The sequence below is a fragment of the Coptis chinensis genome, chromosome 7 (genome assembly GCF_015680905.1).
Source record: "Coptis chinensis isolate HL-2020 chromosome 7, ASM1568090v1, whole genome shotgun sequence".
Taxonomy (NCBI): domain Eukaryota; kingdom Viridiplantae; phylum Streptophyta; class Magnoliopsida; order Ranunculales; family Ranunculaceae; genus Coptis; species Coptis chinensis.
This window is the reverse complement of record NC_141462.1, coordinates 89705662-89731785: the sequence shown is the minus strand read 5'-3', so window position 1 is coordinate 89731785 and position 26124 is coordinate 89705662. Positions and strand designations below refer to the sequence as shown.

Here is a 26124-nt window from a genome sequence, read left to right as displayed (position 1 = left end):
TTATACAAAATGAGATAAACACCATTTTAAATGCAAAACTATACTTGTGAATACATTCTCACTACATATAATACAACTATGTTTTGATGTTAGTTCAATACATACCATTTGCATCCAGGTTTTGCTTTCCGTTACTTATTATTTGAGATTAGTTCAATGTATTTACATCCAATTTTTCATTTCTTGTTAATTATTCTTTGAGGTTAGTTTAATACATTTGCATCAAATTTTCGATTTCCTGTTACTTATTTTTTGAGGTTCAATGCATTTATATGCAGTTTTTCAATTTATCATTAATTATTCTTTGAGGTTAATTCAATGTAATTGTATTCAGTTTCTGATTTCATGTTAAATGTTCTTTGAGGTTAGTTCAATGCATTTGCACCTAGTTTTTTTTTTAAATTTATTTATTTATTTATTTATTTATTTTCCGTTAATTATTCTTTGAGGTTAGTTCAATGCAGTTGCATCCAGTTTCTGATTTTTCGTTAATTATTATTTAAAGTTAGTTTGATTTGCATCTAGTTTCTGATTTCCCATTAATTATTTTTTGAGGTTAGTTTAATGCAGTTGCATCCAATTTTCAATTTTTTGTTAATTATTCTTGGAGATTAGTTCAATTCAATGCATTTTTATCTAGTAAACAATTTATTGTTAATTATTCTTTGAGATTAATTCAATGTATTTTCATCTAGTTTTCGATTCCCCGTTAATTATCCAAGGTGGTGTGCAATGCCCACTTTTATTGATCCTTCTGCATTGTCCTTGCAAACATGACATTAAAAAAAAAATAATAATAATAAATTATACATGATTAACTATACAGGATATCAAAGATTATTAGCCATTTTCTGATTTTATGCTAATTATGATTTCCTTTAATTATTCTTTTGAGATTAGTTCAATGCATTTGTATCCAGGTTGTTGATTTCCCTTAATTATTCTTTGAGATTAGTTTGATGCATTTGCATCCAGTTTTTCGATTCTTGTTAATTATTTTTGAGGTTAGATCAATGCAGTTGCATCTAATTCCCGATTTCATGTTAATTATTTTTTTACTAGTTAGCTCAATGCATTTGCAACATGTTAATTATTCTTTGAGGTTAGTTCGATGCATTTGCATCAAGTTTTCAATTAATTATTCTTTGGTTAAAAAGGTTGGTTCGACGCAGCTTGGGCCAATTTCCATTTCTCGTTAATTAGTTTTTGAGGTTAGGTTAATGATTTGCATCTAGTTTTCGATTTCCCGCTAATAATTCTTTGAGGTTAGTTCAATGCATTTGTATCCAGTTTCCAATTTGCCGTTAATTATTTTAGGGTGTGTTAACTCTTATCGATCCTTTTGTAGTGTCCTTGCAAACATTGTGTAAAAAAAATTATACATGATTCACTATATGGGATCATTAAAGATTTCTAGTTGCATTTTTTAAATAAATTGTGGTGTCGTTTGTAATATGTTGTAATATGAAAGTACTTTATTATTTTGTTTTGTAATATTGGCATATAATATTGATATGTAATTTGTAAAAATAAATTGAAGTGGGAAAAATTCATTTGAAATAAAAACTCAAAAAGTTCAGTATGACTTGTTAGAATAATAGCTGCAATTGGCATCTTAAATAGCATTCTGATTGTTGGTGTTTGGTTAGGAATTTGATGACTTTTTCAGTTTTTCCTCGTACAAAAAAGAATGCTCAAAACTTGAACTTTCCAAAAATGCACCTGAAAAATTGTTCACGCTTATGTTATGTCATAACACGACACCCTTTAGATTATATCAATTATATAACACGACAAATGAGAAAATGCCCCTCAATAACATATGAAATGAAATATAGCAGTCAATGATACTATGACAGCACTAAGACTCACTAAAACTATACACCTTTAGCTTAGCTTAGCTTAGTGGTTGAATGATTCAAATTAATTTTTCATATATTGCTCTTACGTTCACATTAACTTCTTGTAGCACTGGATGGGATGGTTAAGATTCTCCCCGAGTGTTGTCGCCTTTATTAATCCGCATGCGCCTTTATCAATTATTGGGCGTTTACCGAGGATATTCATCTCAGTTTCACAATTCATTGCATCCGACATGTTCTTCCTATGGTCTCTGCAAAAGACAAAGAAAAACTTGCTTAATATGTACCACGCACATACTGGACACAGCTGGATACAAAAAAGAAAAAAAACGTTTCTTACATGGGAGGTTCAACCTAATAAGAGCGTCCAAACTCCAAAGTTATACAATGGCAGTTTTACGATGCTATGATCTAAGTCGTTTTGTTCGGAAATCCTCTGGAGATCAACCCATTTGATCATTATTCAATCAAATGTTACCATGGCACAAAAAGAGCCTGTAAGAATAAGTACAATAACCATAATGAATTTGTTTAGTAAGAACACGGATGCTTATTATTGCGGGCCACTGATTGTTCATCCGATTAAACACATCTTGATGGGAAAAACAAATCTTTAAATTACCATCTAGGTATTTGACAAAGTTTGACATCAAATTCTTGTTATCTTGCAGCAAGGCTATGACATAACATGCTTGACAATTGTTGAGAAGCTCACCTCTAAGCTCCAATCGAAAAAAGAAAGAAAATATGAACATTATTCTCACAAAGAGACTATATAATAAACAATAAACTTTTGAAATAATTTAATCGTTGTTTCTTAAATCCTTCTTAAACATTGGTTATTTACCACGGCAAAAAAGTAGACATATTCCTACAATGACATCTTGGATTGAATAACTTTCAATGCTACTTGCAAAGATAATAATACACATGATGCCAACAGGACCTTGTTAATAGCACATTGAACCAAGTTCAGTGAAAGAACTAACCATTTCCTATCAATATCCTTGGAACGTGCAACTAACCTGATAATGCTTACGGAAGGCGGTAAAAGGCTTTATATATTGTTCCAATTCAAGGGTTGTTACCATCAAAGGATTTGTGTATAACATATAGAGAGATAAGAATTAGTTCACTTCTTTAAATGAGTCCAAAACATTATTTTCCATGGAATACGATGACATGCATACATAACACAATCCTCGCTATTTTCTGCAATATGCAGTGCTAGCTAAGGAACACGTTGTACCCCAAAATCCACTAATGGCAATGTTGCACTATTAGGATTTATTGGATAACAATTTTCAAATATATGTCCAGTCTTACATTCTGACATGCCTCCTTGGTTAATTCTAATATCTTTGTATAGAAAACCAATGCTACTATGAGTCTATGGAGATGACTCTGCATTTTCCACTTCAAGGATATCTATACATAAAGAGATACTTAAATTCAACCACTAACTCACTAAGTATCCACAACATAAAGCTTGATTTCATTATTACTTACCTTAAATTCTTTATTCACAGAACAACTTGTTTCAACGTCTTCAGTATCTCAATTATAATCCAGCAAGTAAAATTAAATGCACAGTGAATTGTTAAAAACCTCGAACATGGATGAAACAAAAATAAGCTATTAAACATACTGAAATAAGAAAAGGTGTAGGCGTACCTTAATGAATATGCATGTTCCGCTGCATCTCCAAGTATTTTTTTTAAAATACATAACACTATCGAAAGCTAATCCCCTCCTTCACCGATAGCAAAAACCATTTTTTAACATCATCGTGTTCTTCCTATATAGTTGTAATTCCATCATTGCACCTGTGACCCATTATGGAAAATTCAAGAGCAGTAGACTATTCATTCAAGTGACATTTGTTCATAAAAGAAATTAGCACTAAGTTGATTACGAAGTAGAATTTACCTATTTCTATGTCTACGATAAGCAACTTTATCATATATTTTAAGTTATTCTCACATTATAAATATCAAAATAACATATATTTAGATTCATACTTGTATGTTCATTTTCTCCAAGCATCCTTTCTTTATATGAATTACTTTCTTCATCACCATCTGATTCACACCCACTGATTTGTGAATAGTAATCATCATCTATGAGCGAATCAAGAAAGCTTCTTTTTCTCTTTTTGTGGGGTTTTAAATGTAATAAATTTCTTTAGGTATGACAAACCTTGAGCGTGCCATGGATGCTGCTTGAAGGCTCACTTAATGCTTTAATGGCTATCTATGTTTTTCCGTGTGACACATGCGACATTACAGTGTCATCTTCTTTCTTTAGCTCTTAGAGAAAACAAATTGTGAGTGACAAAAAAAAAGATATAATTTCTTCATAAATCTATTGCGAGACTTCTTTGCACTATCGTACTATCCATCCTACCGACTTTCTAAGTTTCTAGCATGACAATTTGTAGGGCAGCCACCTGCAAGCAATGAACTCCCTCAGTCCTACTTGCCTGCATGAAGCATACAGATACCAGATGACCAAAACGGTATAAGAGGATCATCTTAGTCTTATCTCAACAGAAGAGATACAATCCAAAGCAAAGGCTAGAGAAAGGGACATTGATGAATGATTGGAGTCATGAACCGTGCTTCCTGAAGGCTGATGGTCAGCATTGAAATTGAATATGCCGTTATATTAAATTACTATTCTAAACAATAATTGCAATTATGAATAGCTATAGCTATGATATAGGAAGTTTGAATGAAGTTTTGTGAAAATGTCCATTGAGACAAATGAGACAAAAGTCATATTGAAACTACTTTAATAGCCAAAAGATATATGATAAACACAATTTTAAATGCAAAGTTATATGTCCCGTTAATTATTCTCTGAGGTTAGTTCATTGTCCCCATGACAATTAGGGTTTATAGTTATATTTTTTAGGTTATAGTTATTGTTCTTATTCATTTCATTGGGTTAGGCTGTATCAAAGTGTTTCCTATCACTCATACAATTTAAACTATATAATCAGCTACGGATAAGGAATGTGTTCCAATATAATAAAATTAAATAATACCAAGTGTTTGTTGTTACTATATAATACCAATGAGTGCAAAGGTGCATGTTGTTACTTTCAGACTTTTTCAAGAACTTGTAAATTCATTATAGGTGTAACATAACTTAATTATAGTGACAAGAGTCTTTCTAGTCTTTGACCTTCTTGCCAAAGACTTCGTCTATTCTGAATATGTTGCAATCAATACCACAAACCATAAAAATTGCCCAAAGTAACAAATACCCATACTCGTATATAATACCCAAAAAAGATTGTCATAGCAATTTATATGTTGATCAGTTATCTTGGCCCAAGTAATATTAATACGACCTATGGTCTCATGAAGTTTCTTTAGGTTGCAATAGATACCGCTATTCATCGAATTGGGTATCATATCCACTTAGTTTGTCCGTTTGTCTATATTAGTTTCTCATAAAAAAATTTTGGCTCTAACATATATAAGAAAACCTAGTAAAAAACTAAGCAACATGTAACCATGCTCGATCAAATATAAATGGTCCATAACACATTATGCTCAATCAAACCTCTATTTGCATATTTTTCATGGTCTATGGTAGTAGACAATAAACTTGAAAGACCAATGTCAATGAAGAAAGATGCACTGAAATTACCTTTGAATTGTTGTAGCTTTGATCATTCCCAATTTCCACGATCTCTCACGGTGAAGATATAAGAGATGACCTGTTTAGGGGGGGGGGGAGAAGAAAACAATGAATTGCTATATTCTTATAAGAAATTACCTTTGAATTGCTGTAGCTTTGATCATTCCCAATTTCCACGACGACCTCTCACGGTGAAGATATAAGAGATGACCTGTTTAGGAAAAAACAACAATGAATTATTATATTCTTATAAGAATAAGGAGCTTAAATAATAAGAAACGCCATGACAACTATAACTATTGAGCACTTAATTACTCTATATTATTGGAATATTTATTAACTAAGGGAGAAATGTGTTCTGACCTCGGTGGAAAGAATGGAAGTCAAATTCAGAAACCATTGATCATCTTTACAATGAATTGAAACTGGATACAACACAGAGTCTACACATGTTTATAAAGAGTTTACACTACTTTTTAAAAAAGCAATCTCTATGACTATGAATTCAAAATATTCAATTCAGTCATAAAAAACAAAATAATAATAAGTAGAAATCTATGTATTGTCTTGATATAAAAAGGAAAAGAGTATAAAGTCTGAAATACCTAACGGGGTGTCGATGATTAAAATATTGTCATACTGGCCGCTTTGGGTGTTGTAAAGAAGAAGCAAGTGCTGATAAGTAGATGTTCAATAGCAGAAGTTACTATGAACTTAAAAGAATTAAATGTGCACACTTCTTGTTGTCATACTAAAAAATAGTGACTAATTAGAAAAATGATATAAAGGTAGCTAGTATGCATTCTACATAGCAAGTAAACTATTTTTAGAAACACGAAAAGTCCAAAAAAAATCGATATCTAGCATTAAATACTATTGGATAATACACATGAGACACCTTTTATTTTCTATGACTAAGTTTACAGTGAAATGCTATGAAACTCGAACTATTTGTCTAAACCAATGCCCTAAAGAACAAACACAACCAATGCCTACAGTGAATAGGTATCAAAAGTTGTTAATATTGAGCACGTCTAATTGGCACTTGTCATTAAAACTTAAGAGTATTTACCATATTCCATATTTTCATATCCTATATCACGTGTAAGAAAATAAATGAAGTTAGCAACTAAAAGAAGTACGTAAAGATTCATTGCACAATGCGTATGTCATGTCATTCAAAAAGGACCTCGTGAACCTACATAGAAATAGCATACATTCTAGGGCCAATAAAGAAATGAACTATATAAAAGTCTGTGCTACACATTGCTACAGAGAAATAAACGGCCCTTGCCCTTTGACCATTGCTAAAGAAAAAAAGATGACATGTGTCTACATCCATCCACTTTGTTTCTTAATCAAAATTTCAATTAAATAGCCTATCACACTCACTTGCTCAACTAATCGACTCAACTTTACTAATAGCTTCCAATATGTAATCTATTTAGCAAAGAGTAGACGACTTCACCACTACCTAATAGAGCATATGCAAAGAAGAAGTCTAAATCACTTAACTTTATAATTGTCAAGGAGTCTTTTTCGTTATCAAGAAGTTGTTCCCTCAAGGCCTCCATCTTCATTCTTCCAAAGACATAATTTCTAATATAAGACCACGAAAAAAAACATATAAAAAGGAACAACACGCGGTATATCGACAACAATCATATATGCAGACTTGAGAATATCATGTTGAATGAGTAAACTTGCTTTGTTGTACAACTGTCATCGTAATGGATAATCAATATTGGCTCTTGAGACACATTTGTGAAACAAATAAGAAGTTTGAAAGAGGCAAAGATGAACCTAATATTCATTGCTCACCGGTTGATAGAGATATTCCTATTTGCACTATGAAGCTAAAATGTTTCACTTGCATGTTTCTAGTGTCAAAATCTAAGACAAAGATCAAGAGATCCCAATGTCCGTTCTTAAGTTGGTGCTTGAAGTAGACTTAGTCTATTTTATCAAATAATATAGTTATCGTGAGTATCGATATGATCATCGCTGATGTTTTAATCTCAACGACCATTTAAAGTTTACCAAGAAGTTCTATAACAATCAAACATGAAAATCTAAATCGGGCGTAAACTTTCATCAGCATGAATACTTAGCTCCCATTTAAGAAAAGTACTCTTAAAGCATTCTCTTCATACTTCAGTTCTATTTAAATGAATGACGAATGATCAACCATATATATGGGCCCCTTCCAAACGGTTTTGATTTTCTAAGAACTCAAATTCAAACTTTTGGTATTCCACAAATATTACTGAAAAGCACATGCTATACAAATTGCACCCCAGATTTAGATGCTATCATTAAGTTTAACATGCATGCATATCATGCAAAGACTATTATTTATTAGGGCTCCTTATAATTTGACTATAGTAAGGAATGCATGTATTTCAAGTAAATGCATACTATCAAACACAATGATTAGTATCAATTCCATACTATTAATTGTATAGTAACATGCATTTCCTTGCATATAAGTGTGCTTTTACAGGTGATATATATTAGAGGTGCAAGGGCGTACTTAACCCTTCATAAATAATTGGGATACTGCTTGGATTAATTTTCTAATATCAAGTTTGGTCACGCTTAATAAAATTTTATACAACGTCCCAATATACAAAATTCAGGGAAAATTATAGGAGCTAAATAGGAGAATCAAGTGATAAAAAAAATTAAAAAATTGAAAAAGGAAAATTAGCTTTCTTAATTGTATTTACCTGGAAAGTGTTTGCTCACGTCTTTGCCAAGAACACACTTGACCCTTGGATATGTTTCCTACTCATCAAGATACTTTCCATACTTTATGACCATACCTACATCACTATAGCCATTAGCAACATTCAATAGACAGTAGTTTTCCACATTAATACACAATAAAAGGAAGACCTCAACCCTATAATCTTTAGAAATATGAGTGGCTTATTAACACTAAAAATTACATGAAATACAGTAGAATAAGCTCTAAAATTTACCCCTCTCCAAAAAATCAGCTCTATAGTTTCTCTCACTCTCCTCAGGTTTATTCTATCTATAATGCTTTGGCATGCTCTTTTCTCGTATAGTCATTAGAATTAATCCACGCTTTCAAAGTTAAGCACCATGCTCCATTGCCATGACAAATAACACCACATATATTCATAACTGAAACTCTTTTAGATGAGTACATACTTCTAACAGAATAGTTATATATTGAAGCATACCTTATTTCATAACCACCTGTAATTTGCTAGGTGAAATTTTCTCTTTCCTGTCACCATCTTTGTTGATCATCCGGGTAACTATAACTTGGCTGGGCTTGCTACATTAATTAGGAGAAATGTAAAATAAGTATCTGAAATTATAGTAAAAAGTCAAAAACTATATTTATTTGGGTCTTTTTATCTACAACCCCCATTGATATACCAAAAAAAATACACCCAAAGGTTAGCCCAACTGTAAGGAGGGCGTGGGCGTTAGTGTGTAAACCAATCAACAATTAAAGCATTGCTATAGGAGTAAGCTTACCTTTGTGTAAACCAATCAGCAATTAAAGCATTGCTATAGGAGTAAGCTTACCTGATCGTTGAACTGACGTAGTATGCACTTCTCACAAATATAAAGAAAATAGGGTAAATATGCCACACTTTTGAGGTGAAATTTCCTGTCAACTTCATTTGTCTTATTTAAAATAGAAAATTAAATAAAAAAAAGCTCCTCATAGACATACCTTCAACCCATGATCCAAAACATTCCAATTAGCACTCCTTGTAGCATGCATCAATATTTTCAAACAAATAGATTCCATTGTCATGAGAATCACTTTACTTATTGTTGATGTGTTGTTGTACTATTAAAGGCTTAACAAAAATGCTGAAATAGAGAATCCTTTGTGATGATGTGCATCTCTTCAACCCACTACCAAGTATGTTGCTCATTACAAAAAATGTCAGCACAGCATGCAGAGCACGCATTACACAATACATCAATTTTTATTTATTTATTTATTTATTTTTATATCTTACAAACCTAATGGGGGAGAGTATGTCAATGCAACCACATCCAGTGAGCACGGATTTTGTTTTACTAATATGCTATTTGTTTAAATCAATGCATGTTTTTTTTACACAATCTTAATCATCTATTTCTTTGTACCAACTAAACTTAACATCATTGGTTCTATTATGAACCACATAATAGGGAAACCATCGACACTATTCGAGGTTAAGAACATGGTAATGTAAACAATCATCACATTAAGGTAACTTAAGATGCATATATGCATATGCATTATCCCATATCCAAGCCTAACCTTTCCCCATCGACGACTACATCATTAGCACTTTGGGTTGTCAAACACCGTAAAGAAAAAAAATAATACAAAATGCATCATATATGTATCTTCATCACCATCAAAAGTTAACATTTTCACCACTCGACAATTAAGGCTTCAAAAGGTTTAGGTTGATTAACACATTCACCACTCAACAAAATGTAGTGTAATTAATTCATTATGTTGAACAAACTTCATACTTCTCTACTAAAATCTAGTCGCCTCATGGTACTTAACTTCATATTGGTGTCAGAAACTTCTATGTAGGCAAACCAATTACTTCCTCTTTTTCAGTCATGCATCATATATCCTAATGAATTAATAGAGTGTACCAAACCTAGTAGTACATTTATCCTAAAATCAACAATATGTTCACCTTCGTGTTGTAACTTCCATGTATGCAAGCTTAACACTTCCTCTTTCTTCAGATATGGAATCATTTATCCTAAAGAATGAATAGAATGTGCGTAATGTATTAGTAGCTAACTAACTAACTGCACACTTAGAGTTTAATAATTGTGCCTATGGCAGTCCATTGCTTAAATATTTAATCAAAACATATATGAATATTCAATCTACCAGCTCAAAAGTGATTATGTCAAGGAATATAAGTACCTCCTAGCTCCTGAAGCTGCCAGGTTTGTATGCTAATATCTATCTAGTTCTAGGAATATTTGGCAACCTAACCAAAAGATTTAATGTTGGCATATAGATTTAATGTTGCACTCTATTCCATGTGTACTCTAAATCCAATAAGATTTTTCAATGCATGTGCTGCCTCAAGCCGGGTGAACATGATTCAATGTTAGAGTTGCACAAACATGATTCTATGGAGTATGTACCCAATTTTTCGAGAATCAACTAATTATATACATTTATAATAATAGAAATGAAAACACCGTGCAAGTGTGACAACAATCTGTTTGAGGTCCATGACTATGCCAGCAAATCTATACAATGGTTGCCAAATAAGGTTTCATAGTAATTGACATCATAAAAACCGCAAGGGTATACTAATGTGGTGAGGCATCAAGCATACCATTGTGTCCAAATCACTTTTCAAATGGGAAAAATACCATTGTAGCATTGAAGTTTACACTCCAAGAAAAGTATTAGCAACTTGAATCACTAAAGAAATACCTTGTAATCTTCTAGGCTATAGCATTAGCAACTTGAAATAAAAAATATAACGTAGAAATACTATATAAATAATCACTAAAGAAATACAAATAGTGAGCATAATGACCATACCAGCGGGAAGCTTGGTCACTCCAACTATTCTTCAAATTTGAATCCCTAGTGTGTTATGGTTTGTCTTCTTGACCTTTGCCACCACAGCCTTCATAACTTTCATTTGGGGTTACACAGTTCAACTTTCCCATTGCCAGGTGCATTGTTGTATTTCCTTAGGTTATCCTCTGAAGAGTTTTATGAAATATATGTAATAAAAAAATAAATAAATAATTGACATAAGAAACCACTAATACCTAGCACACATAGAATGACTAAGACTTAGCAACGTCAAATACATGTAAAAGCGAGGACAAAAATGCTTTGGTACAGTACGATGCACAACTGCAAGCAAGTATTAAGTCTTAATATCCAAGTGTCTGCTTAAAATTCAAAAATCTAAATACCCAATATAATATGGCCGGGCTTGTTAAATTTAGTTGGAAACTTTATCTTCATATTGGACATCATTATGTTAGCGACAATAGGGTCTCTTCTTTGTATGTTTCCAAATGTGTTGACTCAAGGAAAAAAATGTAAAAGTAAAAGACTATACATTTTGCGCGTATAACTATATTAGAAATTTACAAATGAAAAACATATCTATATTGACCAAGAATAAAAATATTCGTGAAGTTTCACCATGTCTTGACTTTCTTTGGTAACTAATATTACAGTTATTGTGCAAAGTTTCTATCAAATATAATCTACTCAAGCTATGACCTACAACCCTAAAAACTTACCTTTTAACCTGAAACCCCTTAATCCCTCTTTCCTAGATAGAAATGGGAATTGGCCCATCCCTTAACGCTTTGCCCAGTGAGCCACCAGACACCTTCAAGACCCCAAAACTTCACAAACAGACTCCAAAAAAATGTAGTTCACTCTTGAAAAGTTACCAATCAATTACACTCAAGGCAATCTGAATGTTATATAACTTTGTTACATGATATTGTTTTTTTTTGAAGGTGTAATACTTGGAATGCATTTTTTGACTACATATAAAAAGCAATAGCAATGAATTTTCAAAATGCAAAATAAATTCAAATGAATAATTCCTAAGTATCTTACTACAATACTACATTGAACATATTCTAGGCATTAGTGAGATTAAATTGTACTCCATGAGAAACTACACATCTACACGACTGACAAGAAATAGAACATGCATTATTAGAGGCATGTTACACGAAAACCCATATCCTAAGGCCAAGAGCAATAAAGCTCTTTGTGTTGGCAGCATTGAAAGTGAGAACCCTTCCAGTTCTTAATGAGCACATCACTACAATTGAAAAATATAAATACCTCGGTTAGCTTCCTATCAAAATATCGTGACAATTGAAACTGCATAAATTCGATCAAGAATATTACAAAGAGTGTGTTGCACTACTTTTAGTTTGAATCCTTGTTCTCGGCCATTTATCTAGTTAACTTAATTTCCTTAGTGGACCGAGGCAAAGTGAAGAGTGGCCTAATTATAATAAAAAGCAAAGAAGAAAGGCCATCACGTTTCCATAAGAACATGACTCCAAAAGCCTCATGATAGATTGGTCTAGGTAAGAGTACGCCACAAAGCTATTATTGTATTTAATTGTTAAGCAATAACAATATCTTGCACAATAATATCGACAAAATAGTAGGCCGGCCAATGAGTAGCGCATGATAAGAAGTTTGTAAAGTCTCCATTATATATCATTGGATGTCCTCCCTAAATTTGACAGGTTTACAACTTATTGGTATGTCTTAAAAAATATATCTAAGAGAGCTAGCTATTCTTATATACATTAGCTACATAAGAATGATATAAAAAACACCAATAGTAACAAAATTTGACCCTATAATTTATGGACTTAGCATACAAAGCACTCACAATTCATATAGCTTAACATGAAAAATTGATCCTAACACTTTCCCCGATTGACCTCCGCACTATATTTGCTCTAGTAAATAACTTGCTTCCACCTTACACACGGAAGATTGGATTGCCAGAATCGCGAATCTTATATATTGTGTTACGATCATCTCATATTTAAGATCGTTCACTTCACATAAAATATAGAAGCACTACTTAGATAATTACCATGAGCATATATTTATATATAAAAAAATACAATGAGTTCATTCGCTAAGTAGTACGTTCCCTCACTTATTATATGTTTTTCTATAAAACCACTTATAAAAGACTTACCACCCAAAAGAAGAATGAGATATCCATTTGAAATCAAAGAAGGTTTCTTCGAAGAACCTAACCTATAAGTGACTCTTCAATGAGCTATTGTTAGATCCTTCACATTCATTATTAGCTCCAAAACTGATTTTGGTGTTGCCCCTATCACAAAATACCCTTGCTTAACTAATAACACATTTAGTTAAAGAAAAATTAATAAAATAAAGTATAATCGGAGGAGAATAAAGTATAAAAGTTAATATATTCCAATTGCACTTCCATTGTACTCAAAGTTCAGTCACAAAAAGAAATAATAATCACAATAAAAATCAAAACTTTTGTTTATCTAAGACATATAGATGTGAAAATTAGTGGGTTTTGAAGAGGGAGAAAAAACCTACCGACATTGAAAAGATTTGAGAAAGTTTATAGTGAGCGAGAAAGTGTGAGAGTACTTGGACATAAGGATGCAGTGCCTTTAGCACATGTACCCTCAATCTTTGAATCCATCTTCACATTCACTTCTATCTCCTTACACTTTTTGAGGCTCAAGTTGTGGTGGAATCCATATCTATTGTTACTGATTAAAAGTAAAATAAAACTAATAGCATTTAATTAGGAGTATAGTCAGAGAAACATATATTATTATGAAAAGATTATCAAGAAATGTATCTTACCAAAGCTGAATCCTCGTGACCGACTATTATGGCCTAACTTCCAACAGTCAGAATACCTATGCTCACATATCAACTCTTATCATTCAAAATTCATTTTTTTTCTTCTAAAGTAATATAAATAATTTATGTGTCATACTAAATTCAAGCTTCTCCAACCCATTCTCATAATTTAATCTGAGCAAGCAACTCAATCTACCTTGGTGTTAAAACTTAAAATTATACCTGCACTTACAGTAATACTTGCTACATGACTTTGTCTTTCTTTTCTTTTTTTTTTGAAACATAGTCATTATTCCTTTGTGGCATTGTTTCTATCTAATTTAAAAAAAAAAACTATAAATTTTGGTATATGTAACCAATGTATTAGCTTGTAACATTCAAATTAGCTTGAGTTAATCTATATCGAGACAACAAAAAGCTCGGTTCAAAAAGAAAGTACTAATGCTTCTCAGCTTAGTGAACTTGATGTGTAACCATGGTTAAATCAACTTTGGTAAACTATTTGAGTGAGCAAAAAATTAATATCAATCCTAAATATGACATGTTTACACTTTAGAAAGTCTTAGATTATATATCTAATAAGTGAGCTACTTTTATATAGGCCATCTACATACAACAATATGAAAGACATCAATATCAACCAAACTTGACCATTTAATTATCATCTTCATAGCACCAAACTTTCTTTTCTAACCATTTTTTTAGATCTTGCTACTCTTCGCATTTCATGAGTCGAAGAAGATGATTGCTACGCTAGGGAAAATAAAACAAACATACCAACTCATAACACAGTAAATTGCTTAATGGCGGTGATGAAGTACCTGATTTGTATCTCCGTTGGTTTGCTTTTTGATGTGATAGTAACACCAATGCAAACAATACAGGATAATAACTGCACAATCCTTTGTTCAACATCCACAATCCACCTTTCACTTCTATTCATAGCAACTACAATGCCAAAAAAATAAATAAAGTATAAAAATATTAATAATTATAATATATAATGTTTACTAAAAATTTTGAATCTTGCAACTACCCCTAAAAAACAAAACATTGCCGACTCATTTATAAAATACTATCAATCATGATTAAAACCCCAATATATTCATTATACATATAAAAAATATATATATGGAACTGATGAATTACACTAAAATTTTACCTTTCTAGGTTTTCTATTTGTTGCACCCTGCTAGGTGTTTGGGATCAATACTAAATACTAACTGATTTCGGCTCCCATATAATAGACCTACCCGTTGCCTAATCCAATGGAAACATCCCCCAAGTGATCCTGCAACAAAAGTATCCAAACTTCAATATCACCAAAAAGCAATCAAAAAAGCCAAAACTAAATTATAAGCCACAATCTCAAATTACTTCAACGTCAATTCATATGTAAGTTTATTCTCAAATAAAACACATTCAAAAGTCAAGTAGAACTAATAATTGATAATTGCAACATAACTGAAGAAAAGAATACGATTATTTTAGAACATCACTCAAAGGGAAAACAATAGGTGCACGAAGAAATCAATATACCCAAGCATCTAGTGATGAAGCCCCATGTCCATCACTTCCAGTACTTATGACACCTCATATTTATAGTGACCATACGTGCCAAAACAATATCCTCTTGTCAAGGCACCAATTGTGGTGTCAAATCCGCCTCCATGGGTGAAGCTACCTTATGTTCTGAAACCTCCTGTAAAACTACTATCTCTGTCAATTGTGGTGCATTATGTTCCAAAATATCAAGTCATATTCCGACTAATTCCAACACCTCCATCACATGTTCTCCTCCTCCTCATTGACTATTTGACTCACTTAAGCTTAGTCAGTCGATGCATGGTTTTGCATTTTCAAAAGTAAAAAAAGTTGAAACTATATAGTATATAATGGCTCTAAGATTCTATTTGATGCACTGTTAAGCTGTTGATTACTTCAAATTTCAAGAGCAAATCTGCATGAAACTTTGGCATACACTTTTCAAGACTTGAGCATTTCTTTGTCTTGAATCTGAACCTACCTATGCAATGCATAAAAAGTTGCTAGTACTATTATCATGTCATATTTACTGTTGAAGCAAAAGTAACCTAAAAGTAATTTAGTGACTCAAATATACCTTTGAACCAAAAAGACACCTAAAAACAGATTTATGTACTATCACATTACCAGATTTAGTATCATAATACGAAGAAAACAAACGTGAGAAATTCCTAAGTTGTTCACCAACAGCAATTTTCAGTTTCAACTTCTCGGCATCTTCAACAACTCGAATTCCACAATCATAACCAAACCACTGAAAGCTGATTTTTTTCAAAGAAATTTAGAACATACCTTAAGAAAATTGAATTCTGCTTGGCCGGATTAATAAAATTGTCGAGATCCGGCAACTGGTTGAGGTTGAGAACTATGATAGAAGCGTTTCTTCAGATCCATAAAGGATTTAGATTTGAAAACATCGGATTGCCCCAAATTAATAAAATGGAAGAATAAACTTACTTTGAGGAGGCGGAATCAAACATAATATTTTCTTTAAAAAAAAACCTGTTGAAGTTTGGTTTGAAGAAGGGGAGAGATTATTATCGGAAAAAAAACTGAAAAAAGAAGGGGCGAGATTTTATTTGGGTTTTGGGAAGAAGATGATAACCTTTAAAAAGACTTGGACTTTGGGCGTGATATTGTAATTTAGATTGTTTTTTTTAAGAGAGTTTGGGGTTTTCAGGGTGGATGGCGAACAATTGAAAAAACCAAAGAGAAAGCAAAAACCGGCTGGTTACTACCTCAGGGGGTTTGATCACTCTGTTTGCGTGGCTTGCCCTCTTCTGTTTGATAGTTCCGTTCCGAACCAGTTACAACATATGCGCAACCGGATAGAGTTCACTACTTAATCGACAACTCCTAATCGCCACTTTCGGTTGGCGGATATGGACCCCTTTGGGTCCCATCGGTAGATGTTGAGAAGGGAATCGAGCCACAAAACGATGAGGTTTGGTTCAGCGATGCCGCTCCAATTGTATTCACCTCTACTTTAGCCTGAGAGGTCCCTGACAGACTTTTTCTGCTTATTATTCGAGGACCTATTGCAAAATGCAAATTGCAAAACAACGGCGTAGAAAGGGGAAGCGACCGCCCAGTTGCCAATGCATCTTCTATCTCAGAATAAATAGCTCGTTTAAGCATAGGTGTTTACTCGAATATAAGTTGTTCGCCAGTTTTTTCTCCGTTTTAAATTTTATAGTATACAAACCTAGATGAGAAAAAATTGGAGAGAGTGGAGAGTGAAACCTTGTTGGTGGTTTTTGAGAGTATTTCTAAAATCGCAAACTGTCAAAGATTTTTTTTTTTATAGTAAAACTGTCAAAGAATTAGAATTACGTACGATGCTTGAATTTGGAGAGGTGATATTAATTTGAGAATAGATAAAGGAGAATTAAACAAATATAGGGAGGTGTCACTAATTATTATTCCATCCGATCTTTTAGGAACCAATCATATTGCTGGAGGTGTAAAATGGAGCGATATGGTGAGGAGAGAGAATGTGCGCGAGCTTTTATATATATATATAGATATGGGTCTAGATAATGATTTAATGAATTCATTCCAAGCGTGTGTTCACAGTTCACACCTCATTTGGGCCACGCAAGAACTGCGCTCTTTTTGAAATGCCCATGTTTATTTGTTTTGTTTATAGATTGTCAAACAGGTGTGGACGATCTATTCATGTGATATGTGCTCACTGATCGACTTGAGGTGAACATTCCCATTGCGTCTAAACAAATGTTTACCTTTCTTATTCAATTGTGTAGAGTCCGTAACTTGAGGATTTTCATTTTCTTCTACGTACCATAAGTAAGTAATAAGTATTTTACTTTCTTTGTATTTAAAGAAAAAGAAAATACAATAAACTTCTTCTCTCCAATGAAATCGAGTTACAATAGATTGATCTCAGGTATCACACCGTGTTGTAGATGCTCCAATAGATAACACAAAATTACGATATTAGCTCGGAGTTACTTATTCAAGTACACTAAGACACTGACTTATCATTTTGAAAGGAATTTTGAAAGGAAGCGGCAAAAGCAAATCGGTTATTGGCAATAGCCGCTTCCTTGATAACTCAAATGCGTGGGTTATTGGACGTGATAGAAGGTGAAAATCAAACACTATCCAATCTATTTGCAAGAACTTGATGAATCAAAAGCATTTGTATTGTACTTTGGATGAGAAATTTAGGAATCTCAGAATGGATATTACAAAAATGACAACCTGACATGTAGAAGTTGAAGTGTGAAGGACTCTACCGCCCTATCTTATGTTGTTAGAAATTTATAATACAGTACTCGTATTAAACTCGCAAAGTAATTGTTAATTTGCACATATGGGCTCCAACGATTTGGACGATGATTGATTGATTTTGGCTGATTTTTATTATGGTTCTTTCCTATGCTTGAAGTCCAGAGTTTGGGATCTCATTTTAGTTTGTTTCATAAACAGGCATGATGATCATTTGATCCAGATCAGAGATCATGTAAAGCTCAAACAAGAGACAAGAACTATAGAATTTGGACACAAACACACAACTTCATCATTGTAACTTTATATTATGGGCTTCTTCCTCTGCAGTATGCCACTTAACTTTCTTAGATGACTTGCTAGTTAAGAGATTCGCACAAGCAAACGAAACTTGATTTTAGCTAGCTAACAAAACTCCATATGTAGGACTGTAAGAGTAGAGTAGGAGTGTAGGACTTGGTTTGGAGGTCGACCATGATGAGCGTCACCTTCATGCTAATGAATCGCCTCTGCCAGATCAATGTCTCGGCACCTCAAAGACCTGTTCTCGATCATGGCCAACCACCATAAGTCCATGACTAAAGCTAACAGCCACAGAATTTGTCTTCTCAAGAATACTGAAGGTCTTTGTTCACATAATTTTTTTAACATTATTTCCAACTAAATGAGTTTGTCTCTTCTTTAATTCCAACCAAAACAGAAGCAAATATTTGAATCTACTCTACTAAACCTACCACGCAAAGTTCTAAGAAATCAACTCTTGGAGGCAATAGAGGAATCAACGGCTAACTAACTATCTGTTGGGGCAAAAACTGAAGAAAAACAGATCTACCTAAACACTCTTAAAAATCTACCTTCTGAATATCACAACCCACAGAATGACACACACAATTGAATGATAATGATAGTAATGGGATGGTTTGTTTGGATATTTGAGACTGAACCACTTTTTAGTTCGGTAGCTGCCTACATACCCTAGAGGGATCAAGTCTCTCAAAGTCTACGGAGTATAGAGCTTTCAATATAGTTCTGTTGCTGAAAAACTCTTTAATATGTAACTACCCAAAAAACTAGAGAATCTATAGATATGGATCCTTATCCTTAGTTTTTAGGTACATTGAATATAGTCAAAACCTCCGGATTCTGTGAGATCCGGTTGGGCCTTGTTTTCACCTGATTCCGGGCTTACAGTGAGGCTTGGCCCACATGCCATGTTGTGCCCTGGCTACGAACCCGGGCTAAGCCTGCAAATATAAAGGGTCCAGTCTAGGTGCCATGTCTAGAGGACATGCCCAGCTGGCCCATAGAGACGCTGTGCTGCTGAGCATTCCATCGAGCTGGAAGTCTCACTGCCCATAATTGGTCCAACGAAGCCCCAGAATAGGAGGATCAGATAGTTCCATGCAGACCATTTATGAGAGTCCACACATCGCCCCCTCTTTGTCACGCGGAGCAGCCACGTGGCAGAGAAGAGAAATAGAATGCTCTTAATATTTGTATTTGAATTATTTAGACATAGGATGTCATGGTGTCTCTTCAGCATCCTTCGTCATTGATGCCTCGAGAATACCGATGCATAGAAACCGAAATCCGATGCTTAAGAACATAAGGGAGTCGTATTGCAAAATCTCATGTATGTCCACGTAAGTGTCTCTGGTTAGGCCCCAGTGTTTTTGCAGCATATGTGAGTCTTGCAGAAAAATGTTCGTAAACTTATGCCACAGAAATATTATCTAATTCTCTATTTTGAGAGCCTGGAGCACAGATAGTCTAGCTTGAGGATGTATGATCTTGAGCTCATCAACGTAGAGAGAAAATATTTTCACTAAGTCTGTAGAGTTTTGGACCTGGAGAAGTCTTGGAGATGTTTAAAAATTGAGATCTGCCTAGTGACGCTGAGGTCAGTCCCAGTTATATGTTCAGCGCTCACTGTTGCGCTCCACTCCGTCTTCTGCACCACCTAATGTTGTGGGAGTTGAGTTTACCGTGAAAGAGCCGAGACTCCTAAAGTAGTTCATATTGTGTGAAAGAGAATCTGTAGATACTGTATGAAAATGTGAGACAACTCATTCTCTTGAATATTTTGCTGCTGGATTAGTGAGCATAAAAGGTGTTGAATACTGAAGAGTTTGACAAGTAAGCTTTTGGGAGTCGCTCGATGTAGTGCGACCCAAATAATGAGACCATGCTAATGCCAATATGGAAGGAAAAGGTACTTCTGAACCAATTCTTGATGTTGTAGATATGATGTACAGTCTGCTAGCTTTAACCATGTATTTGGTTACTCAGGGAGCCACAATATGGGAGACAATTCTGGAGATAACCACCCTGATAAGAGAGTTAGGAGGGACCCTTGTTCTAGTTAAATACCATTTTCATTGTCATTTCAGTATGCTGAGGAGGTCTTGGCTAAGTATTCTAGTCTTTTCCGTGACGCTTGTGTTGAAGCAGAGTAAGAGCTTTAGTGTTTACGGGACAAAGTTGCCACTTTGTTGGAGGGAGCCTGTCACACCCCAAATTTCCAGACAATATTTAAAACAATTATATTTAATTATCTGGAAACTCGGGGTGAAACAAAACCCAAAACCCTGTTATCAAACACGATATATACAAAAACTGAAATCAAAAGAAACGAAAAGGAAAAAAATCCTTAAATTACATTATTAAACTATAAAGAAACTAACCCACTCTTCAGAAAATCTTAAACCAGAAGACTCCAAGAGCAACTCCAAATCACGTCTCCTTATCCACTACACTCCACCATCTATGTTCCCAAGAACACACCCACGTTGCAAAACAAAACAAACATGGGTCAGCAAATTGAATTTGCTGGTATGAGTAGACTAACAACAAAATATATAATAATCTTTTAAATGAATAAATGTAACATTTCAAACAATTTCAACTTGAAGACAATATAGTTCCGTTTTTCCAAAACGGCGTGTAGTTTCTTCCCAAGTAAGATTTCACCCCAACATACAAATTCCAAGAATCTCATATAGCGACAAGACTTTCGTCATTCCAACTTTCCAAAATAACTCACAATACAATACCACTTACATTCCATTTATTAAATGCACATATGACAACCCTAATTAAATATGTGTTTGGTATACCTTACCTTTAAGCCAACACGTCGTCTTAGGGTAGGATATTTACGTCCCCTAGAAAAGATTAATAGATCCTACCCTCCCAAAACAGAGTTAGACATCACAATAAAATGATTTATCTCAAATACGTCAAAATTCCATTCATAACCAAACCTCATTTAAGACAATTAAGTCTAATTGATATTACTCCGGTTCGTCCAAGATATTCGGGAATACCACTTATCATAATACCTTCATCAAGGGTAGTCATTCATATGACATCATTATGTCATAAAGTTTCTCGTGCATAACCATAGATCTCGGACTATCACAAGTCATTAATAGTTTCAGAATAACATATCAAGTTATAGTCATTTCACAAATCACATAGAAATCACAATCATTTACTAATATTATTTACCGTTACACTTCATATCCATAACATTACACAATTCATATACTTTTACTTTAGTATCACTCGTCTACTTATGAGAACGAGGAAAAGTCACAACCAAGGAGTACATTCATCCCTTGTGAGTATCAACTCATACAAACCACGTAAGCATTTATCATAAGAAATCATATACATCATATGCAATAACTCCATCACACGTAAAATCAATATTTTACTTTGCTTATTAATTATCTCGTTGACTCATTTATTCAAAGACACAGCCCAACCTTTAGTTCCTACTCCACGATTTGCACTACACACATTTGCCAAATCACACATATCCGTGTGCCTCACTCACACCGAGTACCACTACAAGACATATGTCCCAAGCGGGATATCGCCTCCGGGAAACATATTTTTATCTTGTAAACTCGTAGCTTTGTGAGTCACGACCATCTCGGGCTTTCCATACACATAATCACAAAGCCTCCTTTGGGCATAACAAAATATCAGTCATTCATGGCACATTCAATGAATACCTTGGGTCATTCCCGCCACATTCAAGGAATACCCATCATAACACTAACGGGCCATTCATGGCACATTCAATGAATGCCCCGAGTCATTTCCATACATTCAAGGAATACCCAAACCTACATTCCCGTACATTTAAGGAATACGACCAACCCATGAAGGCTTAATATCTTAGTTCCTCTCTAGGGCAGTCCAAACTATTGGGTCATTCATGGCACATTCAATGAATACCCAGGTCATTCATGACACATTCAATGAATACCCATCTATCACATGACATCACAAGTCATAATATCTCATTACCAAATCCTGAGGCATGGAGAGTTCTAAAGATGTGGGAGACATTTTAAAACATTATTATCACTTATAATTATACTAGCATTACTCATGTCAAAACAGACCACACATGTAGAGAGTCATTTCGCGTGTCAAGGCAAATCATGCACTTAAGCATCATTTAATGTAAACAGACTTATAATCAAACAAATACAATTTACATAACCACACTCATATATACAATATTGTAAACAAATAGTTCATTAACCCAAATTCAAGTCCACACACACTAATGTCCAAAAGCGGATCTACATATACTAAAGTCTATATTCATATACAACTTCTATCTCACACATATATATTTATGTAGTATCAAAACAACAAATGCTTCTAACACAATCACATAGTTATCACACAAACTAATATATATATTATAGATATAGTGATCACTTTTGTACATAAGGCTGCCTCACGTATCCAATCTTTTAAGATTAGAATCAAGCCTTACGTAACTCTTAACCAATTCTCCAAATATTTTAATAATCACGATAAAATAAAACATATAGATATATTTTCATTCCACACCAATATTTTCAATGATAGTAAGAATATATCGAAAGTATAATAACCACTGACCATCTAATGCCATCATGTAACCACCCCAACTATATCTATTTTAAACTTGAGCTAATTCTAACAACCTTGTTAATCCGTGCCTTGACAGACAACCCACCATTGGATTTGCCTAAAATTTGTATATGTCATTTAACTAGATATCAAGAATCTATGGATTAAATTTGAGGTCAATCCGATAATAGGTTGACCTCCATCTAAACAGAAACAAAGGACTGCACCCATCAGTTTTCTGGTGTAGTTTCTACTACGACTAGTCCCACTAATGGAAGCCTCGACAGATATCAAGCCATTGGATAAATCTAAAAATCTAATATGGAAGACTAAAATGTGTCAGGAAACTATAGATTAAATTTCATACAAATCCGAGTACGGAAAGGTCACCATCTAAGAAGAAACAAAAGACTGCACACTGCAGTTTTTCTGGTGTAGAAACACTAGGACCTGTCATGCTTATGCGCACCTCGACAGAAATCCAACCGTTGGATCTGTCTAAAATTTTAATATGTCAGACTACAATGTGTCAGGAAACTATGGATTAAATTTCATACAAATCCGAGTATGAAAACGACACCATCTAAGCAGAAACAAAAGACTGCACACTGCAGTTTTTCTGGTGTAGAAACACTACGATGTGTCACGCTTATGCGCGCCTCGACAAAAATCCAACCGTTGGATCTGTCTAAAATTTTAATATGTCAGACTACAATGTGTCAGAAAACTATGGATTAAATTTGAGAGACATCCGTGTGCGGAAAGATCTCCATCTGAATATAATTAAAAAACTGCGCAGACAACTTTTCTAGAATGGTGTTTACTGTTAACTGTTCATCTTCTTCACAAAACTCTATACAATTTATTAATGGCTTTATCCTCCCAATATACAATCCATATGATCGCACATAACAAACAACATATCCTATTTCTATGGAAATAATAAAAGAAATAAATATAACTCACCTTATTAAGTCTACAAGATGTAAACAACTATGAATATCAATAGTGCGGTGAGCCCAATACTTTGCGTCCCCTTTTTCTCTTTTCTTCTTCTTCCCCTTCTTTTTATTGGAGGCTAGGGTTTTGATTTTGAATAATCATATTTTTACAGAGAAAATTCGCAGCTCTTATTTATTCCATGTTTTAAGTCTGTTTAAGGTAACCTATGGGCCTCCAATGGGTCTAAAAACACCCAAGGTCCATACCTATATGAATGGGTACATTTTAACAATGTTTTCAAGCCCAAAATGATTATAAAATACCCACATAAGTTCTAACAAACAATTCAAGTAAAAACATTAACTTTTTTTTTTTTTGAAAATCAACAATAGCTAAACTAATTCTAGAATAAGCTAGACTTCATAATATAATAGTTATTTTCAATCAAATAATTTAATTTATGTTGTTTAAAAATTGGGGTTGTTATAGAGCTCGACAACTTAGAGAGATTAGCCACCCATGATGAGATAAATGTCTAAAAATTTAGAGCTGACTACTTTAACTGATAGGCTCAGTGAGTCCCAAAATATTGTACAAATTGTGGAGTGTGACCGTCATCTAAGTAAGGAGCATACATGTTGTGTTGTGCTAGAGTATTGGCATTTAGCTGAGGAGGTGCACCAGCTCATGGAGCATGTTAGGGACTAACTTTACATCTCGCTTTCTCACTATGTATCTACTGGCTATAACTCAGATATTGTGATAACTCTTGCACTTTATTTTGAAGTACTATGATATTCTCAGTAGTGCAAAGCCATAGACTTTTGTGAAATGAATTTTTTTCAATAGTGGCTTTGATAGTAGAATAGAACTTGTAAAGTATGGCATGTATATTAGCAAAGTAATATATAAAATGCACGACATGAATATTAATGAAGTAATATACTATCGCCCCCCAATACTGCAAGTGGATATCATTCGCATGTAGTGTTAAATAAAAATCGACAACAAATCGAGGTTCGGCAAGTTCTGTTTACAGAATAACTCGGTTGAATGATGCAACCGGGCTGAGCATGTTGTCATACTCATATTATACATATTGTATGACAGTGAACTGTAGCTAAAGAATAACCCGATCGATTGAAGTGTAATCGGACTGAGCAGTTTTGTAAGAATGCTAAGATAAAATAAGTCTATATAGTTGAACCCTTGAAGGTGTTATCATAAACATTTTTGGAAAATATTATCCCAGTTAGCGTGAAGCGTAGTTGGGCTGAGTTTTTTTTGTTGTGAAGCTCAAAAATGACATTAATGCACAGAGTATAATTCTATACTATTGTCTTCAGTTTAGAGGGTCAATGTCATACAACCGTACTAAGCGATGTTCTCTATCCAAACTTGGCGGCGCCTCCAAGGGGATAGGTTGCATCAAGCACTTGGGTTTTTAAAGTCCTAAAAGTTCGGAGTTACCCACTTCACAAATAGGACTTAGCCGAGGGGTCAACGCCATTTACCGGACCAAGGTACATTCTTCAGTACTTTGGCTTTTTGAACTTCGGGGATTTGTGTTTCACGCCAAAGCCAGGCAAGAGGGTCAAAGCCATATACCTGGACCCGATACTTTAGTTAGACGACATTTTTCAAGCCCGACGACTGGCACTTGCCTCATCATCACGCCCCCCCGATGTAGAGGGTTTTCACAAACAGGAGGATCGCTCAAGTCTGTACCAAGCCAGAGGGTCAATGCCATTCACCTGGATTATAGAATTTGAGTTAGAAGAACACCAAACTCAACGAAGCACGATGAGCACTTGAACTTGGATTATAACAAGAAAGGTGAGGCTCCTTACTTGACCAGGCATGCTAAACATTGGAACCTGGATTTTTACAGGGGGAGTTTGATTACCACATTAAACCTGACCAAGCGTATTGAGTAGTAAAACTTGGATTGCATAATAAATGGGAGGGGATTAGCCACCAGTCCCATTTTAACCAGGCGCGCTAAGCGCTTGAACCTGAATTTTATAGTAGCAAGTAGGAGGTAGTTCACTGATTCTA

General features: G+C 34.1%; 1 long non-coding RNA gene across 1 annotated transcript; it reads right to left on the bottom strand.

Annotated features, from left to right (window-relative positions):
- Positions 1 to 12226: 12226 nt before the first annotated feature.
- Positions 12227 to 16789, bottom strand: LOC147489827 (uncharacterized). Its single transcript, XR_015201591.1, has 6 exons — positions 16246 to 16789; positions 15071 to 15199; positions 14730 to 14856; positions 13633 to 13811; positions 13253 to 13393; positions 12227 to 12346 (listed from the first exon to the last, which is right to left on the bottom strand). It is a non-coding gene; the product is annotated as an uncharacterized LOC147489827 (long non-coding RNA).
- Between the last annotated feature and the right edge of the window lie 9335 nt (positions 16790 to 26124).